This window comes from Aethalodelphis obliquidens, unplaced genomic scaffold, assembly GCF_003676395.1.
Source record: "Aethalodelphis obliquidens isolate GAN/ISIS:26980383/991018 unplaced genomic scaffold, ASM367639v1 scaffold40, whole genome shotgun sequence".
In the NCBI taxonomy this organism is placed as follows: Eukaryota; Metazoa; Chordata; class Mammalia; order Artiodactyla; family Delphinidae; genus Aethalodelphis; species Aethalodelphis obliquidens.
The window spans coordinates 11,856,800-11,882,485 of NW_020837984.1; positions in this window are offsets into that span (position 1 = coordinate 11,856,800).

Genomic DNA, 25,686 nt, shown 5'->3' on the forward strand with positions numbered 1-25,686 from the left:
ATCTTTCTGCCTTCTGTCTTCTTGATATCTATTTCTTTGGTGAATGAAAATGCAAATTGTCTTACAACTTCCATGATAGATCTTACTATTTTGCACCTGAACTTTCCAGTTGCAAGGAAGAAGATACTTCTAATACTCTTAGGATGTATACTGAACATCTCCCTGATTTTGTTGTTGAAATCAAACAATTTTGTCCTAAGTGACAACTGTTGTCATATTGCAGCATATTCTTGGATTATGGCTTTTCTCTCTTGATTTGCAAAGTTCATGGTCTTCGAAGGGTTATCAAGACCTCTACCCCAAGCCCTATTTGCTTGATTCTTTTAAGATGATACATTAAACAAAAAATTTGGGTCCAGCCCTCTTGAGATTTTTGAAGGATTTTCTGCTGTGCAGTATTTGTTCAACCAGAAGACAGGCAGCATGTCATATGTATTGCTGAGTAGAAGGAATCTTAAGTCGTTGCTCTCAGCTTTGATAGAAGCGGGGCAGGCACAGCATAAGTGGAAGGGAAGGGGCTGACAGGACTCCCTGGGATCTTGGGATGATTTCCATCATCTTCCATCTCTCTTGGGCCTGATTTTAAACTGACCTTGGACTGATAGAAAGCTATCACCTGAAGAATGCTATTAAAATCAAACCCCTCCCTGGAAGGCAGGAGGCATCTCTGCTTGTCTTCTTCACCTTGGCACCATGCTTATCTTGGCAGGCAAATGCCAGGCTCAGCAGCATCATGTGGTACTGAAGACCCTTTTGAGTAGCTTGCAGTTACGTAACAGGTGAACTGTGGGATTGCTAGTACTTTTAGGGCACCGGAATTGGGGCAGAGAAAGAACACATTGTTTGATCCTATGCTGAAAATGTGATGAATAAGCTGAATGAAAGGGAGAACCACTTAATGGGCTCCACTCCATTGTGGATACTCTAAAGCTGGAAGGAAATACAAAGCTCAGTTTCTGTCCTTGAGGAACTTGTGTTTGTGTTGGCCAGGCCAGAGTAAGGCACATGAAGCAACAGTCTGGATAAAGGAGTGTGTGATTAAGTGACAACCAAATAGTACAGACAGAAAGTGCTCTGGGGGCCTGGCCTTAGGAGACATGGCGGAGACGGCCAAGTGTTGACAGGTTTGCAATGATCTGATGTTTCTGTGAGATGCTTGCCCAGGGTTAGAGACAAAGTTGTGACTGTGAACATCGCAATTCCAAAAATCACATCTCAGTGATTGTTTCATTTTCTCAAGTCCCGGATTCCTGTTGATTGAGGAAAACACATTAGAAGCTTTTCAGGGTCACAGGATAGTATTTTGTGCTTTCTAAGAAGGCAGTTAGCTAAGAGTTTCAACAGTTCTCAAGCTCTGGTAGACTTGTAAATTTCTAAATGTATGAGATCAGGGTTACCTTACTGCCACTCACTGACTGCATGACCTTAAGCTTGTAAGCCTGCTAAGCTTCACTTTCTCTGCTGAAGGAGAGTGATAATACTATCCTTACAGACTTGTTATGAGGATCACAGGAAGATAATATATACAAAGTGTTTGGTACATGGAAGGACTTAGTACAAACAGGTTTATCATGGTCACTGGTGGGGCTGCGAAGAAACACCTTTGAATGAATATAAAGTCAGAGAATGTGGGAGCTGCAAGGGATCAGAGTGGTTACTTGGGCCAACTCCTCATTTTATAGATGAGGAATGGAGGCTGAGATAAACTAAATTATTTATTCAACAACACGTACCACGCAGCAGTACAGGTGGGTGAGCCACCATGTTTCCTAACTGACCTTCCATTGCGTTTCTTTAACATATGGCCTTCTATGGTGAATAGGTATAATCAGTCACTAAGTTCAGCAATTCCCTCTTCTCATCTGCCTCTTTATTTCACTGTCTCCCTCCAATATTATCAATAACTACTTTGTGTGTGGCGCTGTGGGGGATTTAAAAGTAAACAAGACATTGTTCTTGCTGTCAAGGACTTGGCACTGTAGGTGACTCAGCTGCCATTAATGTTCTCAGATTCAGGAGGGATCAATGGGGAAATGGATGGACTTGGGGCTCAAGGATAAATCAGGCACCCAGAGGGAGGCAAGCCAGTGGAGTGGTTCAAGTTGGAGTCTAGAAGCAGGCAGATTAGGCTCACCTCCTTGCCTTAACCTTGAGGAAATTACTGAAACTTCCTATCTGGGTATAAAATGAGGATGATAAGAATATCTGCTTTCTAGGGTTGTTGTGCAGATAAATGAGAATGTAGTACAGGGCTTGGCATGTAACAAGCATTCAGTCAATGAGACACTGGTGGCACTGTGTACAGGAGACAACAGAATAGTAAAATAGAACCACAGAATCATAATAAAGTATGTCTGATGCTAAGTAGTAATTCTGTTCCAACCTCGGGAGGAAAGTCCTTGCATAACGGTTACTGCTTTTCAGAAGCGGGTCCAAAGATATTACACTACTCAGAAAACTCAAAACGTTACTAACGCTTTTTCCAAAGAATGAACGTGGTCCCCCTCTACCATGCTTAACAAATACGAGACCACTTGAATCTTCTTGGGAAGTCAACCGTGGTGAATCTGGACTCTAAAAAATTAAAAACTTTTTTTTTGCCAAACTGTTCTTTCTCAAGCCAGTTTCTGATTAGCAGATTCATCTGGGCAAATGAGCTCCCCTTATTCCTTACAATTCTATTTCAGATACGTTTTTCATCAGCTCTATTATTACACATTCTTTTCAGACTCTCTCTCAATGTAATAATAATACCTACCATTTCCTTTACAGTGATTTATGACTTTATTAAAGCTCTTAGATTTCTGTTCATATTTCTAATCTTTTGACTTGCGTCACTTTGTATAATTTAATTATCATCAGAGGTTTTGCTATAGGTAGGGACACCTGAATTTAATTAATGTGCTGTTTGCATATTTCACATCATAAATAATGTCCAATAAATTATATGTTAATACTAATCCCGTAGTAGCTCTCATAACAACTCCCCGAATTTAAATCCCAGCCATGGATCAAATCCTCGTCGATGGCACTTGACATCTACATATTTCCCCAGGACCTTTCTGACCACTCTGGTGCCTCTTTCCTTTTACCCATTTATGTAATAGTTATATCCAGAGCTTTCAGAAGTTGACCAGTAAAGAGAGAGAGCAATGCAATTTGATTTTCTTCTCTGAGATTTCCTTTTCAGGATATACAAGTATCAAGAATCTAGGAGATTATATAGTAGGTCCCTGTTGGTTATCTGTTTTATATATAGTAGTGTGTATATGTTAATCCCAAACTCCTAATTTACCCCTCCCCTCCTCTTTCCCCTTTGGTACTGCATAGAACAGGGACCTATAGTCAGTATTTTGTAATAACCTATAAGGAAAAAGAATCTGAAGATATATACATACATATATATGTACATATATGTATATATATATAGAACTGAATCACTTTTGCTGTACACCTGAGACTAACACAACATTGTAAATCAACTATACTTCAATAAAAAAATAAAATAAAATAAAAAATAAATAGAAAAAAAAGAATCTGGGGTGGGAGTGGGAGCCAGCTCACCTCTTTCTGGTTCTTAATTACAAATCTACATAAAGATTGCTGTGGGTGACGGCAGAGTTGATGAGCTGCTGTCCAGAACACAGTTCCTTCAGACTGTACAAATCAAAGTGACCACTTTAAGGAAGTATTTCAATTCTACTCTCATCAAAGAGTTAAAACGCCAAAGGCTTTCAGTGTCTCATTTCACTTACACACATAGCCCATTATAACCTGCATAAACAAGGATGACAAGTTGAGATTAATGAGAGTCCCCAAGTGACAGAACAATTTAATTGTCAGAAATCGTAGGAGCTGAACTTTACCAGTGTATTTATATAAGACAGCCACAGTCTAAAAACTTCCCTAATTGATTATGACCAATAAGTAATAACTTGGAAAGCAGTTTTCTGGTATACAAATAACAAATGACTCATAATAGTTAATTGAGGTATTAAGATGCATAAGGGAAGAATATTAGATTGACTAGATAAATGATTCATAATGTAAGGGAAATAATTGCAGAGTTCATACTCCTAAGTAGGGTATAGCTCATAAGCAATGCTGAAAGTACATCAAATAAAGGGAACTGTGTTTGCTAAATGAACTCCCAGCTAATTGGGTATCATAGCTATGTTGCCTCTAGGCTCCATTGGATCCTTGCTTTCTTTCAAGCCCAGAAGCCGTCTTATGGAGTCTTCTAAGCCACAATTCTTATCCTGGATCTTGCAGCCCTTGCAGCAAAAGGGTATGGGGTCTGAGGATGGGGGTGGTGTAGAGCAGCCAGACACATGCAGAAAGTGGCCTGAGTTATGGCTGAGCGCATAACATGGTGCCTGATCCTGCCTTTCGTGGCTAGGGCTCTGACTGGCCATGGGTCCAGCTTTGGGGACCCAGGGATACCGGTGTAACGTCACTCTCAACAACCTCCATGCTGAACGTACTAGCAGCTGGAGGCAGCTTCTTACGTAATACAACTTCGGGGATTCTCTGCACCCAAATATCTCTGTAACTCAATCTGTGCTAGACTGTTCTCCATCTCAAGTCCCAACAGGTTCATTATTTGATCAAAGTCACAGCAAAAGTAAATGGCTACACCTAAGCTTTCCAACACCAGGTTGTATTTTCCGTAGTCTCCGTCAGATATAATTAGGAAGAGTTTCTTGAAAATGTAATTTAAGAGCAGAGATCTTTCTGGCCATTGTCTGTTGTGTCTTTATTGCACTCTGATTGACTTTAAGTTCTGGCCGCAGAAAGGTTCCATATTCTCCAAGTCCATCTTAAACTTCTTTCTGAATGTCTTTTAAAATCCTGTTCTGCTGATGGTACACTTAAATTCTCCACTAGCACACTGGATACGTCCTTGGCTTCATCTCAGTTTACTTTTAAAATAATACCATCTTCTTTCATTGATTCAGGTGAGAGATAAGTAACGTTTGTCAAGTGATGAACTGTAGTAGGTGTGTCCAACACTATTCTAGGTGTTTGACACGTTATTCCATCGAATCCTCACCGAATCTTTGAGAAATAGAAGATCTTTTGTTTTGGAAATGAAAAGCCTGAAAGCGAGCAAGGTCAAGTGATAAAATTGTGTGTTTTACGCCCTTCTGTTCTGCCCTTGGTATTCTTTATTCCCAACTGTGCCTGGTACATATTCTAGCCCAGGAGTGGGCACTTAACAAACTAGAATTCAATTCTGCAAATGCTTGAGTTAGGCTTTAGGATTAATGGGTGAGCGAGTTTAGATGGAGCAACACTGTTCTGTTCTTCCAACTAGAAAACCAGGGCTCAGTGCCTGACAGATGGCGGTTTGGTAGCATTAATAAGAATAGGAGGCTATGCTTACATATGTATATATTTTAACTGTCCAGAGAAATCTTTATGGATGCTAATACAGTTTTTGAATTTAGAAACATAGGTCATCACTCTAGGCAAATCCCTGCAAGGCTTCTCTTGCTTCTTGGGGCAGAAAGCCACAGTCTTTATAGTTATCTGCTGTTCCTTGAACCCCAGGCCAGTTCTTTCCCACATATCTGCATAGCTCACTTCCTCACCACCTAGAAGTCTCTGCTCAAATATCAGTCACTTTTCTATGAGGCCTCTGCTGACCACTGTATTTGAGAGGGCAGAGCCTGCATTATCCCCGAACCTCAACTCCCCAATTCCCCATCCTTTAGTAGGCTCTTGAACTTTCTCTTTCTTCCCTGGCACTAAACATGCTTTAACTTATAGGAGAATTTTCTAATTTATTATCTTTATCGTTTATTGAGTTTCTCCCACCATGGAAATGTAAGCTCCAGGAGGGCATGGATCCACTTCTCATTCACTGATGCATCCCAAATGTCTAGAGGAATGTCTGGTCAATAGGGACTTAATGAACCAGTGGATCATGATAAATACTGGTTAAATGCATAGAGTGTGACCTGTTTTCTTCTTAGATAATTCAGCGTTTGTAATAAAGTTTAAGAAACACTTTTGTTACTAACTTGGAGTTAGTAGCAACGAGCCCTGGATTTGTGTAGATTTTCAAAACTTCCTCACTTTATGAGGCATCCTGCCTTTCAAATTTCAACTAAAGATGTAAAACGATATATACACTATTTAGTTACTTTTTTTTTTAGTTACTTTTTGAGTACAGGAAAAGAAATATGAAAAAGTTGACTTTTAATGCTTAGTAGTTTCCAGATCCAGAGAGAACATGCCGCCATATTGGTCTGTCCCCCCTGTTTCACAGATGAAGTGACCAAAGCACTAAGGCAGTTGAGTGGTTGGGATTTGAGGAGACACTTGAATGCAGCTGGCTGGCCTCTCAGCATATCCACATTGGACTCTATCATAACCTAGCAACCTGGCTTGGCTGTTTATAGGGAAGTTTACTCCTTAAATCTCATGAACGCCTTTCCTCTCTCTTCTCTTCTTATATCAGTCCAAGACAAAATCTGCAGTTCAAGTGAATGATACAGTGGGGAAAGCTCAAGTCTGGCCCCTTTGCTTGAGGAGCCCACAGCAGTTCTTTTCGACTGCTTCTTCTGGGCATGCTTGAGAAAACCCCAGCTAGCATGCTCCTAGCCCCCCATCTATGATTTCATTGGGAAACTATGCATAAGATACTTTGGAAATAAATATACACAAGAAATTACAACTCTGTTTGAATGACCCTCTACCTTGGAATGTCTAGAACTGTGAGAATTATAAGGCCAAGAAATATGTCCAGGCCTCCGGGCTTGAAAAGTTACTATTCCTTATATGGAATCTGAACAGACAGGGAAGCTAAAGTTGTATAAACTAAACGGAGATTTTTTTTTTTTTTTTCCCAGCCACTTACGTGCTTCATCCTTGACCTAGTTCATTTATAGGTTCCTTTAAGATACTAGGCCTTGAAAGTTCATTGCCTTCTTCATGGTCTTCCAACAGTGAATTTCTGAGCAGCCCGTGCTTTTCATGGACTTCGTATGAGAAAGGTCCAAGGATGGATGGACCCAGAAAGAGTCAGGCCATGAGTGTGCACTGGTGCAGTTTTATCAGAATAAAATGCTGATAAAATAAGTGCTAACTATCTGGGGGGCTGGTTAGAGTACCCCAGGTACAGTTTATTCATTACTGTTGGAAATTTTAAAATGTAGACGTTCGAAATGTTTAGTCTGGTTTTCAGTAAGGAAGGAGGACAAGTGGATTCAGGCAAGGACCTGCAGAACAATATTTCTTTTACTCGATTTCCTTGATAATGGAGAAGACAGGGCAACAAGCTGCCATCCTAAAGCTAAAAACAGAAATTCTATTTTTTTAAATAGGGGTAATTATTTTCTATTACACAGTGTAGAATGGGGACATTTTGCAATTTTGGTTTGCAGAGAATTTTTTTTTTTTTTTTTTGCGGTACGCGGGCCTCTCACTGTTGCGACCTCTCCCGTTGCGGAGCACAGGCTCCGGACGCGCAGGCTCGGCGGCCATGGCTCACGGGCCCAGCCGCTCTGCGGCACGTGGGATCTTCCCGGACCGGGGCACGATCCCGTGTCCCCTGCATCGACAGGCGTACTCTCAACCACTGCGCCACCAGGGAAGCCCGTGCACAGAATATTTTAATGTAAGGAATTCAGAATACTAACAGCGTATGTTTGAAAAGGTTATGCTTTCATTGATCCTCACCAGCAGTTCTGAAGTTTGGCTAGGTTCAGATCCCAACTTGACCATTAACCAGGATAAATTTCTTTTCCTCTCTAAGCTTCAGTTTTCTCATTTAAAAGATGCAGATTAAAAACAGTATCTGCCTTATAGGATTGTTGTAAGTGATTAGTAAGTTAAAGCAACACTATACAAATCCTGATATGTACATAGTAGTTGGTAAATAGATACAATTATTACTCTTACCAGCCATATTATTAATTGCCAGCCTTAAGGATATAGGAGTTTCTAAAAAGTGGAAGGTAGCTCATAAAATGATTCCACACATGTTGAAAACGGCCCCCTTAGTATGAACTCATTTGTTACTCAGGGTTCTTTTTTTCTAGGTGTACGTCTACATTTTCAGTAAAAGTAGGGGAGAGAGATAGTTATCCATATCATCCAAAGGAAGTGCTGAATTTGGACTTTGTCACTGCAGTTTCTCGGATGAAACTTGGATTTCATAGATGCTTCACTTAGCTGCATCGATACGTAGCGTTTAATCTGCAGATTGACCTAGAGATAATGTAACAGATAAAATACCGCTTCTTTTTCCTAAAACCTAGATGTTAATACTCGCTCACACTACTTTCACTTCAAGGTCTTTTCTCTCATGTGCTGGGTGACCCAACAGCAGACTTCACGTAGGGTACCCAGAAAGCAAGTGGAGGCTTCCTCACTCCTGCAAAAGAGAAAAGCTTATATTAGAGCTTTTCTAAAGAAACATATTAGAATTTTGAAATGAGTAAACCTGGATAGAAAATCTTTTGGCTTTACATACCTAAGAAGTCTGGGGTTTAAGCGTAGTGTTTTATTTTAAGTGCATGGCAGGAGACAGAAATAGTGCCTAAAGTTTTCCTGTATTACTGCCTCTGCAGGTCTGAATCTAGCCCTGGTCTTAGAGAGAATTGGAATACTTTTATAGACATTTAGATATTTTGTCACCAAAACAAATACCTATTTTACATTTAGGGAAGGCTAAAGGAAGGAATCTCAAATTGGTTTATAAGCTCAGTGATGGAAATAGAATGAGTATTACATATTTCTGTTTCATTTGAAAACACCGTTTGTTGTTAGGGGCTTTAATATAACTCAGGCTCTGGGTAACTGACTTTGGTAAACCTGATTTTCCAGTTTTTAAATCTCCAATCACTAAGCATCTGGGTTTTGCTCTTTAAAGAAACTAATACTATGATAATACTTAATATTTGTCATTTTCAGCAAAGCCAGCTTTAAATATTTCCTAGTGCTAATGCATGGTTTGTCGAAGCATTTTAGCTAAATCTAATCTTTCATTACTGTTGCTGCCCATCTCTATTTCAGATGGCTAATTTGCTGACTTTCTTCAAAGTTCAGTTTTTGTTACATGTCTGATCAAGCTTAACAATAATTTCCTATATTATATTAGCCAAAGTAATGTTTGTTTATGAGCTTAGAGTCATATTTATTAACATCCATGATTAACTGAAAATTGCCCCATGTGGTATTTCAATCCACAAATGTGTTTTGATTAGAGAAGGGACAATCATTCCATTTGCATTTGATGCTAACACAAATGGTATAATTTTCAGCTCTCTTAGTGAAACAGATAGTAGCAGAGAAAAGAAAAGGTAAGGCCTTAGAAAGACTGCCCATGTGGCTGCTGCTTTCTGATCATTTAGACCCTAATGTAATTTTGTTTCTTTGTAGCACATTTCCATAAAATAGTTTTTGGTATGGATAATTACCTTAACTGTTCATATACTCTCTAAAGTATCACTGGGGTATCTATCTAAAGTATCTATTATGTTGCTTGAAATTGATCACTGTTCTTTCTAACATATTTCATCCTCTTTAGGATTGGATGTCTGACTATTTAGACTTAAAACTTGACAAATATTATGCCTGCAGAAATCTGGTAAATAAGAAAAAATATATTTTGAAAAGATGATTTATGTTCTCTTTAATTCTGACTACTTTTCTCTGAAGCTTTCGTGACCTGATATAAATCTCCAAGTCTGCTTTTTTTTTTTTTTTTTTTTTTAAATCCAGTAGAATAGAATTTAGCTTTGCACAGATTACTTGGACACACAGGGAGGGATTCTGTTTGAGCATCTGATGCTGCTGGAATCTGGAATCTGATTTTTCGATCAGAGGCTCGGGGTGGTCTTTGGAAGCTCTAGTTCCAGCAGAGGGTATAATGGATGCCCAAGGCATGACCGCCTTGGGGGGCGGTGTTGGCCAACCCTGACCTGCTGACATGGGAGTCATCTCATAGGAACTCCCAGCAGGCTCTTTCACTTTCCCTGGAGATAAGAACCACCCTTTGGAGCCAAAAATCTTTGTCCTTTCTATCAAAAAGGGTGGTCACTTTCATTTGCAGTTCAGAATGGTAACTTACACAAGATGATCTGACTTTTGTTCTCTTCCGTGGGTTGAGAGCTATAGAGACACTTAAGTTTTGTCTTATAATCTTTAAAGCCGGACCAAACAGAGGACAGAAAGTCACCAGCGCCTAGCACAATTCCCAGCGTTCTCTGTGATGATGGTGGAATGAGTGAATGAATAAAGGAATGAACTGTTCCAAACACCTTACGTGACCACCGGCCTGATGCTCCCATTTCAAGCTTTTGTGCTTCGGATGTTTCTTTACCTCGTTTGCACAGTTAACTGTATCCAAAAGTTTTACTCTAATTCCTAAAAAAAAACCCCTTCCTATGAATTGGGAGCACCTCTTACATTTGTTTGGATCAGCTTTAATCTGCATGGAACCCCCTTTTCGTGCCAGAATGCCAGCTCTCATACATCAGCCAGCTCAAACTGAATAAATCTATTTAAATACTTATAAAATATTAAGGATGCATTTGGGAAAAGCCTCTAAGGTTATTGTGGCACCCATGTACCTCACAGTAACTAATTTATTAAGCAGTTTGCAAACCTGGGAAGAAAGGAAAAAGAAAAATGGTTTCATAAACCAAGAGCAGAAGCCAATTTTTCAGCTCAGATGATGAAAGGAAGCATGCATTTCTAATCAAAAAGACAGATAAGCCTTCTCTCTCCCACCATTCCCTCCCCGGCAAAGTGCCTTTTCATCATCAACAACACTCCATTCCTAATGGCGGCCTGGGCCTTTCTGCACCTTCTGCATACGCTGGTAATGTACACACAGCATCTCTTTGAAACAAGAGCCCATTAGCTGTGGCAGCCTACCTTTCCACATGACGTTCTTCTGTAGCAAGTCGTCAACGCAGTGTTAAATCATTCCTACTGGGCATGCTCAGAACCCTGTTGGAGGAATAAAACGATATTTAGAGCCATAGCATGAAAATTGCTTTTCAGCCCCCTTGAAGGACAGTTAAAAAAGAAAAATGAAAAGGGAAAAGGTCATCAACAGACAGGTAACACCAAGCTCATTCTTCTACTGGGGAGCTTTCCTTCTTTAGATTTCTTGAGATGATCCGTTGTGACCCTCAGTCTGATGTATGTGGTGGCTGTCCCTTTGTGCCAAGGGTAGGGTCAGAGCCCACATAATGCTCTTGTTCAGTATTCCAGGTCAGCCTGACCCTCCAACACCTTTTACTGCCCTCCCATAACAGTGCAATATGACAGCTGTCATCTTCAACGAGTTTGGCCTGTCTTATAAGGTTCAGAAATCTTACCTTTCCATTATTCTCCCCGCTAGCTTGCACAGGTGTTGCTGATTGTAGCAGCCTTGCGGGCCTCCCGAGAACCCCGTATGTAGATCCTTCCTCTTAATGCTTTAATTGTCCCGTGTCCCACAGGCCACCCTGGAAGGGTGCTCACTTGCTCTTCATGCCTCTCCTCACAGGGGTTTCTTGACATATACTGACGTATAATAATAATGGTATTATGTTTAATACAGCAGACGTAAAGCATATGGAGATGGTTGGAGACAGGGAAGAAAGAGTTTGTAGGAGTCACTTTGTTATTTATTTTTAAGGGCCAGTATCAATAAACTGCGTGCTAAACTTAGCTCTGGCTTATCTTAGCATCGTCCGTGAAGTTTGTGCAGGAAATAATCAACGTGGCGCCCAGTGAGGCCTCCGAGTTCAGTGGTGGTTTGTACAGACCCTGGACAAAGAAAAGGGTTTTTAAGGGTAGCCCATATCTCCTTTTACCCAGGGTAAAAGCGGGGAGGGAGACTTGATTTCTGACAAGCTGCCTACATATTTGGAGTCAAGTCATTTGTTATTTTAGGCCTGGATTCCTAAGCACATTTTCTCAAGGTGTTTATATGCAGCTCGTTTCCATATTTTTCTCACTCCTGGAAGCAGGTCAGAACATGCTAAAAAACAGGGCTTTGGTGAATTATTTTCCTGCCAGTGAGTGTGGTAGAAGGACATAAAGACACATCTTTACCAGCAGGTAGGGTGACATTTCCCAACACCTCTGCGTAATGCAGGAGAGATTAAGACCACGTTGAGGATTACCATTCCTGAGCGCAATTCGTTTCCTTGCCATCGTCAATGCCTTCGGACATTTCTCACCACATCATGGCCTCTCTGGAGGCACAGCTCTCGTTGGCTGCAGTGGCTCTGATCTGGTTCATTTCTGTTCCTGGGAGCCATCCACATGTCTGAGAATCTGGGTGCCTGTGATTTTGCCTTTGATGGATTTTGTCCATTTCATGGATCACCGTTTGAATCAGAGTTTGACGGAAGGTTTCAGCCAAGTAGGGGACAGAGCTTAAAGATCAGAGCATGAGAGGCAACTTTCTCCACCTCAAGCCACAGCTCCCTGCAAGGGAAGTGGTACAGGAAAGCACAGCTGTCTCTCTGGGCTTTCTGGATGGTAAGACTCACTGGGTCTCCCCAGAGAGCACCATCTCCCAGGGAAATTCTGATTCAGTAAATCTCCCTTGAGGTCTGAAAATCTGTTTTTAATAGGAGTTCCACATGATTTTCCTCAACAGGAAAGGTTCTTTGTAAGGATTTTGGGAAAATTGTCATTGCTAAACACATGCCGAAAATTCCTGCTTTGACAGCAAGCTGATGAACATTTTGGTGCATTGAATGAATGAGTGAATGAAGCCTTTTATTCTGAGTCCAGCCACACAGACTGGACTGGATAAAATGGTCCCAAAGACAAGTTCGTGTATGGGGAGCAGTAGAGGAAAGGGAGAAGGACGTGATTAGATGGAAAAAGTTCTGGAAAACTCAAGGCAGTGTCAGGGATTGGAGGTGGAAATGGGGGGAACTCAAGAAGACTTGAGCCCCAGGACGCTTATCTCTGCCTTTCACAAGGGCTGGTTTTAATCACTCCCTTGTACCTTTTGCTGGTGTCATTTGTCAAACCTTCGCATAAAAGTTGCAAAGTGAGGTTATTCAGCGGGTACCATCATCCATCTCCCATTATTGACTGAGTGGGAGGTGGGATACCATTCCTCTGTATCCAGCCTGCCGCCTGCTTTTGTTCTGTCCTGCAACCCTGGCCCCATGCTGGAGTGGAGTGCAGCCCCCATGCCTTTTCAACAAAGCCCTTTGCAGCCCGCTGCGTGTGCCTTCTGGGTGTGCTCTCCTGGCGTCTGCTTTAGAGACTTCCTCTTCTGGGGATTTACCGATTTGAAACAAATCCCTTGGCTTTGGCCCTGAATCCCATAATTTTAAACTGTGTGATGATCAGAGTTGTTCATCAAACTCTAATAACAGTGTGGTAAGAGCAGCTTTCCTCTTGCTGCGGTTCCATCCCTGGTGCACTGCCCGCTCTCTGCCATCACATTGAGCTCCCCAATGGTTGAGAGAGAGAATCAGCAGAGGTACACGGGTAGATGGGAAAAGGAGTTTCCTCACATACATGATTTGGCCCCCTTTTAACCCAAAGACAACTAAAAATGCCAGCAGCTGAATTTAGGAAGCACTTAGCACACTCCAGGTAGTATTTCACAGGTGGTACTTGCAGTCATTGATTAATCCTCACAACAACTCTATGAAGTTGGTACTATTTATCAAGACCGTTTTGCTGGCCCCCCAGTCTACCAGCTTACCTACTGAGCCCGTGGCCTGGCCTTGCAGAAGAGGTGGGATTGTGGTGGAAGATGGTATTTCCAGATGAGGGGAAGAGGGACAAGGGACCTTATGGGTTGAACAGGTAACAAGAAAGCACCCAGAGACTCATTCTGAGTGACAAATCTGTGTAAGATTTAGAAAAATAAATAAATCGCCAGTGACTGGAACTGTAAGATGATGGGAAAATTTCCTTTGCCCTGGACCAGCTGAAATGCACAAACATGAGGCTAGTGGAGTGATCAGGAAGAAGAAATCGAGGGCATGCTTAAGCTGGCTCAGCAGCAGGTCCACCGGGGCTGACTGTGGGATCAAATAATCAGCATTTGATATCCAGGAAGAGAAAAACTAGGCTGACATATGAACTTGATAACAGATACTTTGGAACTCTTTTTTTTTCCCCATTTGGCCCTTTACCAAATTTACAGATAACTTTATTTCTAAAAAGATTTCTTTGGCTTTCCTTGTATTTATGTTTAGTTTGATCACAAAAGGGGACGATACTTGTTCCCTTGCTCTGGGTATCTACCTCCTGGCCCACAGCACATTATTTTCCTTTTCAGCCTTTCTTAAAACTGATGCCAGGGGAGATAGTATTGTTTAGCACAGCACTGTTTAATTGAAATTTAATGCAAGCCATATCCGCATTTTAAAATTTCTAGTAGCCACATTAAAAAAATTTTTTTTAAAGATACAGTTGATTTTCATAATGTATTTTGTTTAATCCAACATAGTCAAAATATCATTTCAACAGATCTCTGAAATTTGGAGTGTTTTTTTTACACTTAGAGCACATCTCACTTTGGACTAGTCACCCTCCAGGTGTTCAGTGGCCACATGTGGCTCATGCTATCATGTGGGGACAGTATAGGTCTAGCAGTTCTGTCAACCAAACTGGTCAAATCGTGGCCTTATTGCTTTTTAGCTGATCATCCTTAGAAAAGTTAGTTAACCTCTCTAAGCTTCATTTTTCTCACTGGGAAAATAGGGACAACAGTAAGCACCAAATGAGTTCATGTATGCAACTATACTAAACCTGGGCAGAAGTACTAGGTAAACGTCAGCGACACCAGGACTGTCACAGCCCAGCTCCCACCCTGGCTTCCTTCTTTCTGAACCTGAACAGGCTGAAGTTAAGGCTGAATTTTTAAAAACATTAGACTCCTTATTTCTGTCTATAACTTTTGATCATTGTATATCTACATAATATCTATCTATATAACATCTTCATTTAAATCTAGTAATTCTCAAGTAGGGGCATCTAGTGGGTAGAAGCCAGGGATGGTGCTAAACATCTTATAATACACAGGACACCCGACCCCCCATCATAACGAAGAGTTATCTGACACCACATTTTAATAGTGCCACAGCTGAGTGCCATAGTTGTTTTAATTGGACTAACCTGCGCACTTGTGTGTGTGTGTGTGTGTGTGTGTGTGTGTGTATCACCTTATTATTCTTTGATCCCTTTTAAGACAATTTAGAATATGAATTATAAATAAATGCTAATAGAAAACACCATCCTTGATCCTTGGAATATCTCTCACTTAGTGGTATAGAGGGATTCTGCATCCCAAATTCCAGGAATAGGCTTCCTCGGGCTTTCCAGAGGGGGAAGGATTATGACTTGTACAGTCAGATGTAAGAGGCCATGCGTTCCCACTGTCCTGTGACCTGAGACCAGTCCACAGAAGCTCCGCCATCCTGGGGCTGATGGGCTCCTGACGAGGGTTTGGCTTCCGCTGGACCTGCTCCCTGGCCAGAATTGAGTGCCATGTGCAAACTGACAGCTGCCTTCCTGCCCTGCCAGGGTCTGCTGGGTCACAGGACCCAAGGAGAAGGTGCAGGAGCCCCCCAGTGCCAGTTCTGGGGCAGGTGGCCTCATGAGAAGGCTCCTTCCCACCCCCTCTCAACCCCTTTCTCCCGTTTATGTTATGACAAATGTACTCCATTTACTCTGAGCTCTTGGAGGGGACTTAAGAAAGATGGTTCCACGCCCCCCAACATTGAAGATAGTTTCAGAGTGCCACGTTTGTTCACAGGGGGTCTTCGGGAATTTGCAGGCTTGCTTTCTCTTCTCCCTGTTCTCTTGGGAAGTCCTCGTGGGAGATTCTTCTGGTCTTAGTTTTTACAGTTGTGTGCTTTCCCTCGTATCATTGTGCTAGTTTCCCTAAAGGTCTTCCAATTAGTCTTTTGGGTTTCCCGGGTTCACCTTGGAAACGGCATTGTACCTTGTGTCGGCACTTGAGCTCAGGTCATTGAAACCCCCAGGACACAGGGGTAAGCAGTCCCCTCTGCTTCTGATTATACGGAATATCATTTGTGAATCTTCTTGCTGCAGAAAAGCAGCTTGAATGTTTCCTTGATTTCTGCCTTCCAAAGAGCAGCTGTTTTGTTTGTCTTTGTTTGTGGTTTCCCGGCTAGGTTATCTGTGGATGTCATTCCAGTGACCAGAAAGCGTCCCTTTCACTGCCCTCCACTCAAGAAGGTGGACACAGCAGTGCTGGGGAGAAACACAGTTTCCTTCAGTTTCTTACGCCAGTCCTGGTAGCCTGGGCTGTTGGAGCAGAGATGTCCCGACTGGAAAAGCCAGCTGCCACTAATCCTGGTGACCTAGTTAACTCCCCAGACCAAAAGACCACTGTTGCCAAAAGAGTGTGAACTGACAACAGAATCCCCTTTCTCTCCGTTAAAATTCAAAGGAAGTACGAACCCCAAGAGGACCTATTCTGGCTTTAAGACCATGTCTGGTGAACAGATGGGTGAAAGCCAAGTGGCTGGCTCTGCCCTCTTGCCGGTGCAGGGAGCCATCCCTCTCCCGCATGGCTTCCTCTTTCAGCAAGTGATCAGCTTCCTCTGGCCACCTGGAAAACGCAGAGTCAAACACCTGTCTAAGTAGATATGCTGAGCGCTGGGCCTGATCCATCTGTAGCGCAAGACACAACATTCACCAGCTGCTTTCCCGAGCGCGAGGTGGGAGCATAGGCTTTGATGACAGCATCGCTGCTGCACTTGAACCGCCGCTGAGCTGATTCTTTCCACGTTGTGGGGAGGGGCAGGCTTGCAAGCTGGGGCCCCGCCAGGGTTTGCCCAGACGTGGGGAAGGGAGGGAGGCTGCAAGAGCACAGGGCGAGCCCAAGTCAGCCTGGGCCCACGGCTGGCCTTCTGAGCTCTGGGGCTGAGGCAGTCCTTCTTCAGGAGCAGTGGTTTGGCTAAGCCAGCATTCTGATTCTAGAAAAATGAGGCAGTTCTGTTGGAAGTAGCCATGGAGACCATAGTTTTACATGGAGCAGTTCTTTCCTTTGTCTTGGGAGAGCTCAGTTTATGGAGAAAGCCCAGGAAAACAGAAGAGAGGAAAGATTGTTTTGCCTCCGCATTTAGGTGTGAGTGTGTGTGGGGTGCTTGAATTTTCCTTTTTTGGCTAGTTGTTGAGTCTGTGCTCCTTTAATTTTATTGTCACCACTCTCATCCTAATAAAAATGGTTGTTAAACACTACTAATTGTGTGGTACAGGGCAAGCAGCATGCTCTATCCCACCAAACAAGTGCCTTATATTCTCTGAAGCAGGATGCAGTTTGTGAGAATGTCACCTTATTTTGGAGGGTGGTGCCAGAAAAAATACCAGAGCCTGGTTCTTGGAGCTATTTCTGAATAACTGAGTGGTATCATTGCCGTCTTTTATCTGGCCTAACACTTAAGTAACAAATGGACCCAAACATTCTAGTGAGCCCTTAATATGTGTCAGGCACTGTTCTAAGTACTCTATTCTAATGAGCTAATTTAAATCCTCATAACCCTGTAAGGGAGACATGAGAGTTTTACAGGTGGAGAATCTGATGCCCAGAGAGGCTCGGTAACTTCCCAAAGACCATGTTGTTAACAAATGCTGGGGGCAAACCAGGCAGTGTCCCAGCCTGCTGGAAGCCCATGGCTGCACAGGGCTGGCAAACAATTATGAATTACATTCATTTACCTCCTAGACTATTTAGAAGCTCATTCATTTTAAAGCATGTTACAACAAGGCAATTCTAAAATGCCTGTTTCCAGCATTAAAAAGAAAACACCTATTTCAGGCAACCCTTTCCCAGGTTGCCTACATCATTTTCCCACAGGTCTCGCTCAGGCCTCTTGGAGATGGAGGCTTTGGGTTGCCAACTCTTGAGTCCTAGCAAACTTCAGTGGCTCTCCTAGCCGCTTGGGAGATTTCTGGTCCTATCGACTTCTAACTGCTCAGACCTCTGAGAGCAAAATAATTTGGTGATTTGTGATGTGCAGGGAATGTGGATCCCTTAGAGTGCAGAGAGCTCCAGAATGGGTTGAGGGGGAGAGGCGAGGGCCTCCCCATCTGCCTGCTCCCTTCCCCTGGTGCCCCCTTTCTCCTGATGTGTCCCAGGCATCCGTTTGCTTTATTAGCATTGGGGAGCAATTATCTTCAGTTTGTGAAGTGTGAGTGTTTGACCCAGGACCCAAATCAGAGTCTGTATTCATCACACTTGACAGAGATTCGTCACCCATAAGAAGGCAAGTCAATCTACTGGACCTTCAATTTGTATTTCTCTGGGAGTCATACTCTCTCAGAAGGTCACACTATAGTGTTAAAAGACCAAGGTCTTCCAAGACCAATGCTCTCCATTCTGGCTTCCCCATAGCCAGGAAATATCCCTTATTGACTAATATCGTAAGCAGTAGAAGAATGAAGGCGTTGGGGAAGCAATCTTTGCAGTGAACTAATCTTTTACAAGTGTTGGCTGACTCTCAGGCCTGTAGGATTGGAGGCCAGGATGGGCGGTGTCTTGGTGGGTATGCCTATGTGCTCAGTGGGCCATGGACAAAAACTTTGATTTTAACTATATGACTATCTCCCATATTTTATTTAATTCCATTCCAAAGGCAGGAAAGAAGGCAGGAAACACAAATTCAGAAGGCATGGAAACTAACCTCAACTCCTCACTTATTAATTGTGTGACCTTGAAAAAGTCACCTGAAGCACCTGGGCTGTTTCCTCCCTCACCGGGTGAGTGGTTTGGGCCAGACAATACATCATCCCCTACGTAGTTATAATAGTCATGGCTATCATTTCAAGGTGTACAGGTGGGGTTAAGTTTCCATTTTGCTTTGGGATTCTAAAGGAAGTTAAAGACTCTTCAAACCCTGAAAAATTTTAAAAGCAAGCAAGTTTATCATTTTCACTGCATCCTGTATGTAGATAGATATATAAATATACAGTGAGCCGCTGGAACAGCATGTAAAAAATGTTTGGAGTCATTTCAAAGCCTATGCCATGTGCTGAATGGAGATTTCTGAGACTTCTACAGTCACTAACTTCAGCACTCACCTCTAATATATTCCGACTTAAAGTGTGCAACCTTGTTTAAAATGCACTGCTAAAGCATATATTTTCATGTATTGCTATGTCTGAATGCATGATAACCAGGTTGAAAATCAAATTATCTGTGTTAGGGTGAATATTATAGTGTGAATACTGCCTGCTGGGCTGTGAATGAATCTTGTAAACACAATCAAATGCATCTTTCCCTTTCTCTCATGCTCAGTACCCCTACCCCTCTCGGAGAGGCAATTCTTCCCCTCCCTTCCCACTGTCACAGCAGTTCATGGTTATCGTGGGTGACATCTTCAGCTTCAACGCAGCATGAGCTCTGCCATGAGATTAAAGCCGCTTCAGGAATAAGGAAAAATAAATAAATGTCACCCTTTTTCCAGAGGAATGTGACATGCTTTGTTAAACTACAAGTGTCTAATGAAAAGTTTGGGGTCTCCCAAGTTGTTTTTTGAGGGCAAAGAGGAGATGTGTAAAAGAAGCTGTTTTTGTTCCTTTGCTAATTTACTAAATTATCCAAACAGGAGGGGAGGGGTATCAGCGTGTGACACTGGGAACAGACCCTGAAGTTCAAGCCCAGGGCTTTCAGCGGGGGGAGTGAGCGAGTCCCGCTCTGTCCCGAGGTTTCAGTCCCTTCTCTATTGCTGTCTGAACACTCAGCGGAGCAGCTATGATAGTCATTTATGGAGTGCCTGGCTTTAGATACAGACAAGGGATTAAGGGAGGACATGATCTTTTGGAAGGAAAGCCATGGCTCCAACGCCATACAAGGCAAGGTTGCCGTAAGATCTGAGCAAGCGATAGCCCATGCAGGACCGTACTAGATCTTTCCTCCCGCTGGCAGCATCCTTGCCTACTATTGCCAGATCTCCAAAGTTCATAATTGCAACTTCCAGAGAGGGAAAATAAACTCCATGAATTATGGGGTTACCCTGACCTTTATGTAACAAGGCAGTTAGTTGCTCCCTTAGCAAAACAGTGAAGGGGATGGTCTTAGAGATGAATTTCTCTCTCCTTCCCAGACCCTTTCTTTCCTTTTTTTGTACCTGTCCTGACCTGACCCCCAGCATTTAAGGTCCCATATAGGCCCTACTGTTCTCAAACAGGCCTCCCTCACCCCTACCCACTGCAGAGAGCCCACCTTGAGCAGCCCTCCGTTTCTTTCCTGGACCCCTCACCCTGGTTCATTCCCATATCCAAGTCCCCCTCTCTGTGGACCTCTGAGGAGCGAGTACTAATAGGGTCTCATAGCTCAATTCCCTGGCAGGTTTCCCATTTTATCTGAGGTCTTCAGTGCTATGCTCCAAAGGAAGGAGCAATGGTGCTACTGTAGACATGGGGGATGTAAACAGTGATATAAACAGCCTAGGATCCTTTTAGCTCTGGAAACATTGCTTACAGGCAGCCACCTAGCCACAGTCAGCCTGGCTGTTTCTAGGGCATATCTCTGTTGATTTGTCATGGATTTTGAGGGTTGGATACTCACAAGTTCTCCTGAGAGCAGTGAGCATCCGGAGTCATCTTTCAGCAAGGTACATCCTTCTCCAGCTCCCAATTCTTTGCATGCATTGAAAAAATAAGACCAAAATGAGCATTAACTCGAGTCTTAAAGAAGAGGAAAACATCACGAAAAAGCTCCTGTAAGCCAAGTGTGGAAAAGAGAAGGGGTCCTCATGGTTGATTCTGCTGCCGTGTCATCAGCAGCCTATACAAGGAGGCGAGGACAATTATTTTAATAACTAGTTGGCAGAACTACCTCCACTTTCCCTGTAGATTTCTCCTTAGGCATTGACTGATGTTAGCAAAAAGCAGCTCAGGAAAATACTGGGGAAATGCAGGGATTGATCAGCTTTGAATACAGACTAGGAGGTGGTAAGGCTTCTCCATTTTCACCATGTACTCTTCCCTGCACCCCTGCTCTCCCCTACACCTTCTAGTGTGTAAGTTGTTTCTCCCCATTTCCCCTCCCTCTCCTAAGGAAGACCCATTTTCTGAGGCAGAATAGATCAGGATCCCTCTTCTTCAAAACAATCCAAAAAACTCAGAGTCTGCTACTGCTGAGTATTCTCTCTAGGGGATTTCAAGATGGACAGTTGTTCAGAAGTCCCAGAGGAACATGAAAAACAGGAGAGGGGATCACCCACAGCCTCTCACGTGCCTGACCCACAGCTCAGCTAAGAACTGAGCCTTAGGAGGAAAGCAGGTTTTCTCTGCTCTAATAATAAAAACAATAATAGCTATCATTTATGTACCAGAGTGCCAGGTACTGTGCTGAGCCCTTTACCCTCATTATTTCACTTCATCCTTAAACATTTCCATTATTAGTCCCCTTTTACAGATAAGCTAACAGAGGCTTAAAGAAGTTAAGCAACTTTCTTAGAGTTACACAGATGGTCAGTAGCAGAGCTGGGATTCAAACTGAGGCAGACTGACTCTAGAGAGAACAGAAAGAATGTGTGTGTGTGTGTGTGTGTGTGTGTGTGTGTGTGCGCGCGTGTGTGTGTTTGCACGTGTGCGCACAAATCGGAAAGTAAACTCCCCAAGGGTAGGCCATTGTTTTATTCTCTACAATAAGCTGCAGCCTGAAAAATAGTCCTTGGCATTATTTATAGACACTCTGTAAATATTGGTTGAATGCATTATGAGAGATTGGATTTAACCTAAAGCTTAACCAAATCCATGATTTAAAAAAATAAGATAAAAACTAATATTCGTCCATTTTTTTTTAGCATTTCAAATTGATCGTGCGCATCAGCTCATTTTATTCTCATAAAAGCCTGTGCAGTTGAGATGGCACATATCACATAAAGAAACTGGAGAGAGTGAACCAAACTTAGATATTTATTGTAGCATTTCATCACTGCTGTGCACCAAGAACTGTGCTATTACTTTCTATTTATTAAATTATTTCATCCTCATAACCCCAAGCAGTAGTTTCTCTTACTATCTCCTTTTTATAGAAGAAAAAACTGAGGCACAGAGAGGCTAAGAACTAGCATTTACATAGATTTTCCACATGCTACATGCAAGTATGAAATCTGTATGGAGCTGAGACTAGCGCTTGTGTCTTAACTGTTATTCATGTATTTTGATTCACACAACATTTTACCTGAAAGAGATACCTAGGAGATGATTTAATCTATTTTCCTCTGCTAGACTTTGAGGCTCAGAGAAGGTAACAGATTTTCCCGGAGTCACACAGCTAATGGCATAACCAATGGCCAAGCTGAGACTGGAATTGTGCTGTCCAGTAGGGTAGTCACCAGCTGCAGGTGGCTATTTAAACTTACAACTACAAGTCAATAGTTAAAAATTCAGTTCCTCAACTAGCCACATTCCATGGATTCAAATGTAACATGTATTTAAAGGGGACCATACGAGGTAAAACAGATTATAGATTTCACTGCCTGCTTGGTTTGCTCTCCTAATATACTCGTGTTCTTCTTGGTAGCTCTACGTGCATGCCTTTCTCCACTAGATATGACTGTGCTATGGAGCCAGTGCTCTGCATTTCCCCATTCATTCTCATCTTCTCGTGTTGTGATAAGCCCACCGTTGCCGTAGGCAATATGGAACCCGGTCTTCGAAGAGTTTTGTGCTTTATTTAAAGAGCTAAAACTTTCATTTCTGAAACAACCGAGGTACAATTCTGAGCCATCTTAGGAGTAAATAAAATAATTTCTTTTTTTTTTTTTTGTGGTACACGGGCCTCTCACTGTTGTGGCCTCTCCTGTTGTGGAGCACAGGCTCCGGGCGCTCAGGCTCAGTGGCCATGGCTCACGGGCCCAGCTGCTCCGGGGCATGTGGGATCTTCCCGGACCAGGGCATGAACCCGTGACCCCTGCATCGGCAGGCAGACTCTCAACCACTGTGCCACCAGGGAAGCCCAAATAATTTCTTACATTTATGTTATTAAGAGTTTGCAAAAAGCTTTCATAGGCCAGTCTCTCATTTAAGCTTCAAAATAACCACTGTAAGTAGGAAAGCAGCTATCATTAGACCCATTTTATAGATGAGAAAGCTGAACTTCTGCATGTATAAATAACCAATGCGAACTGGTGTGTCAAAGTCTAGATTAGACAACTCAGGTAAGTATAGACATATTGGAGGAATGCAAAGCAAAGGAAATCACGAATGGAGGAAAATTTCTGGTTTTCCTTGTCGATGTCTAGTCCATGCCTGGTCTAAGAAAAGTAAAGGTGAATAAAGCAGGAATGAAGCATGGTCTCTGCCCTCTCAGAGCTTAAAATCGAAAGTTGGGAAAGTATAAGTCCTGTGGGTCAATAGATAAAGTATAAGTTAGCAAGCAGCACCCGTCGTGGTAATTTGCAGTTTTGCCCCTTGGTGCAGCCTCATGGCCCAGCCCAGTGCCCAGTACATAGTACGCACTCAATTAAGATTTGTTGAATAAGTTTTTGTGGGAATGTAATCCATGTTTAGGTCCAAGCAAGAGAACAAGGCAAATGTACATAGCAGTTCAGGACCCTGAAATGTGACTCCATCTCCGTCTATTTATGGAGTTGTCAGTTAAAATGTACACTGACTTCTCTCAATTCTTGAACTGTTTTCCTGATAGCAATTTTCATATAAACACATCTTTACTTCAGTAAATTGGCTGGGGCATTAGATTACCAAGAAAGGCTAAAACCATTGTGGGAAACAGCAAAAAGAGTTGGCGTTTAAAGTAAAAATAGGAATGGAGGAATGATAAAGGAGAACTAGTCACAGACAGCTAGCTGTTGCACCCCAAATGGGAGAGTCTTTTGGAAAACGTTTGGGAAGATAAGGTTGCCATTTGATTTGGCTATTTATGTCACTTGACCCAATTGCTAGGAGAAGGAAAAATTTGATTTTCTTAAAGTATATCGAAAAGCTTCTTGAATGACTCCCAATATCCTAAAAATATTTTTGAATTGGCTACAAACTTTAGCTAATACAAACTTTGTAAGACACAAGTAATAGTAATCATGTCAGTGTTTCGTTGGGAGGATCAATTCTGCTTTTTAAATTCCAAGGAAAAAATTAATAATTTAGAAGGTCTATGTTTTATTCATTTTCACCATGCTAGTAGAAGATGAATGAATAAGCAAATATATGAATTATGTTGGGGAATATTTGTAATCTAATTCCACTCAGAAATAAAGACATAATTGTAAATGGGTACTGTCATTGTCTAACGCATGTCTTTTCAAACTAAGATGTTTGTGGTTGGTATAGAAGGAAGCCTAGACAAGGAGAGAGCTGACAGCTCCCCCAGGATTTACCAGTCTCCTTAACCACTTGAGTGATGCTGCCCCCAAGCTGAAATAGCGCGAAGCCTTGAATTCAATGTTGCTTAACTCTTAATACCCACAGGTTCCTCTTCCTCTTGCCCAGGTTCCGTCTTAAAAAGCAACATAATTATGATATCGTCACAGGAACATCCACAGCTTAAGTTAGGGCAGGGGGAGAGACTCTAGGGTGTAATTCGCTAGTAGCCTAATTGTGGATTCTGCCTCTTCCGTGAATTTCTATAACAGTCTCTTAACAGGTCTCCCTGCCACCAGCCCTTGCTCTCTGCAGCCCATCTATTTTGCCCTTCTGCAAACTATCTCCTCAGGGCTTATAGAAGAAAGTACAAACTCTTTAGCCAAGCAGTCCATGCCTGGCACCATCTGACACCAGCCTCCTTCTAAAACCTAATTTCTCACTTTTCCCTTCCAGATTAACCTCTTTGCTCATTACTTTATAAATATATTCATATTTAGGACTTTCCAAGGTTCTCCCGTGCCATCTCCCCTCGCTGAAATCGAATCTCCAGGTCTGTGCATTTCCTTTGCCTGTAGTAAGATGAAATACTTATTGAGTGAATGGATGGATGGATGGATTGGTGGATGGATGGATGCATGGATGGATCAAATTCATCCTTGTGTTTCTTTGAATCCCAGCTGTTCTCTAGATCCTTTATCTTACTAACATATTTTGTGTTTTCTCAGCCCTGCTTTGAATCCTAAACCACATGTCTTTGCCCATTATTTGGCACTCAGCAAACGCTGACTTGTGTTAATTATTAATTAGCTAACTTATTAATTAAATCGAGACATTTGTTGGGTGGCGGTCATGTAGCCAACACTGCACATAGTAGGAGCTAGTAAGCAGCTTTCAATCCAATAGGGGAACAGATGAGAAAATCACCAATCATTGCTGTAAAAGATAACGTATAAGAAGTGCTGTGCAGGTTCATCGGAAAATACAGGTGAGGGTGATTCAATAAAGTCTGAGGGATTCCAGAAATGTTCCCAAGAAGTGATAGTGTTTGATCTGAGGAATGTTTATTTGGTGCATCCTTCCTCTTCACATCCACCTGAATGGGGATTTTGTTTTGACCAGAGCCTCCTACTTAGTAATAGTATTTATCCTTTGAATTTTGAGCTGCCTTACCATGATTAAAGAGATTTCAGACCCTTATCTCAATTAATTCTCCTAAATCCTAGCTGACATAGTTGGTCAGGCAGAGAAGACTACGGGACCCAAGAGCAATACTTATTCAATCTCATGGCCAGCATGCATTTACAAGGAAGGTTTTCTGATCCCTACTAGAGACTTGAAATCCCATTGGGCAACTTGAAGAGTTGGCATTATTTAGGAGGGGTTTGGATTTTCTGG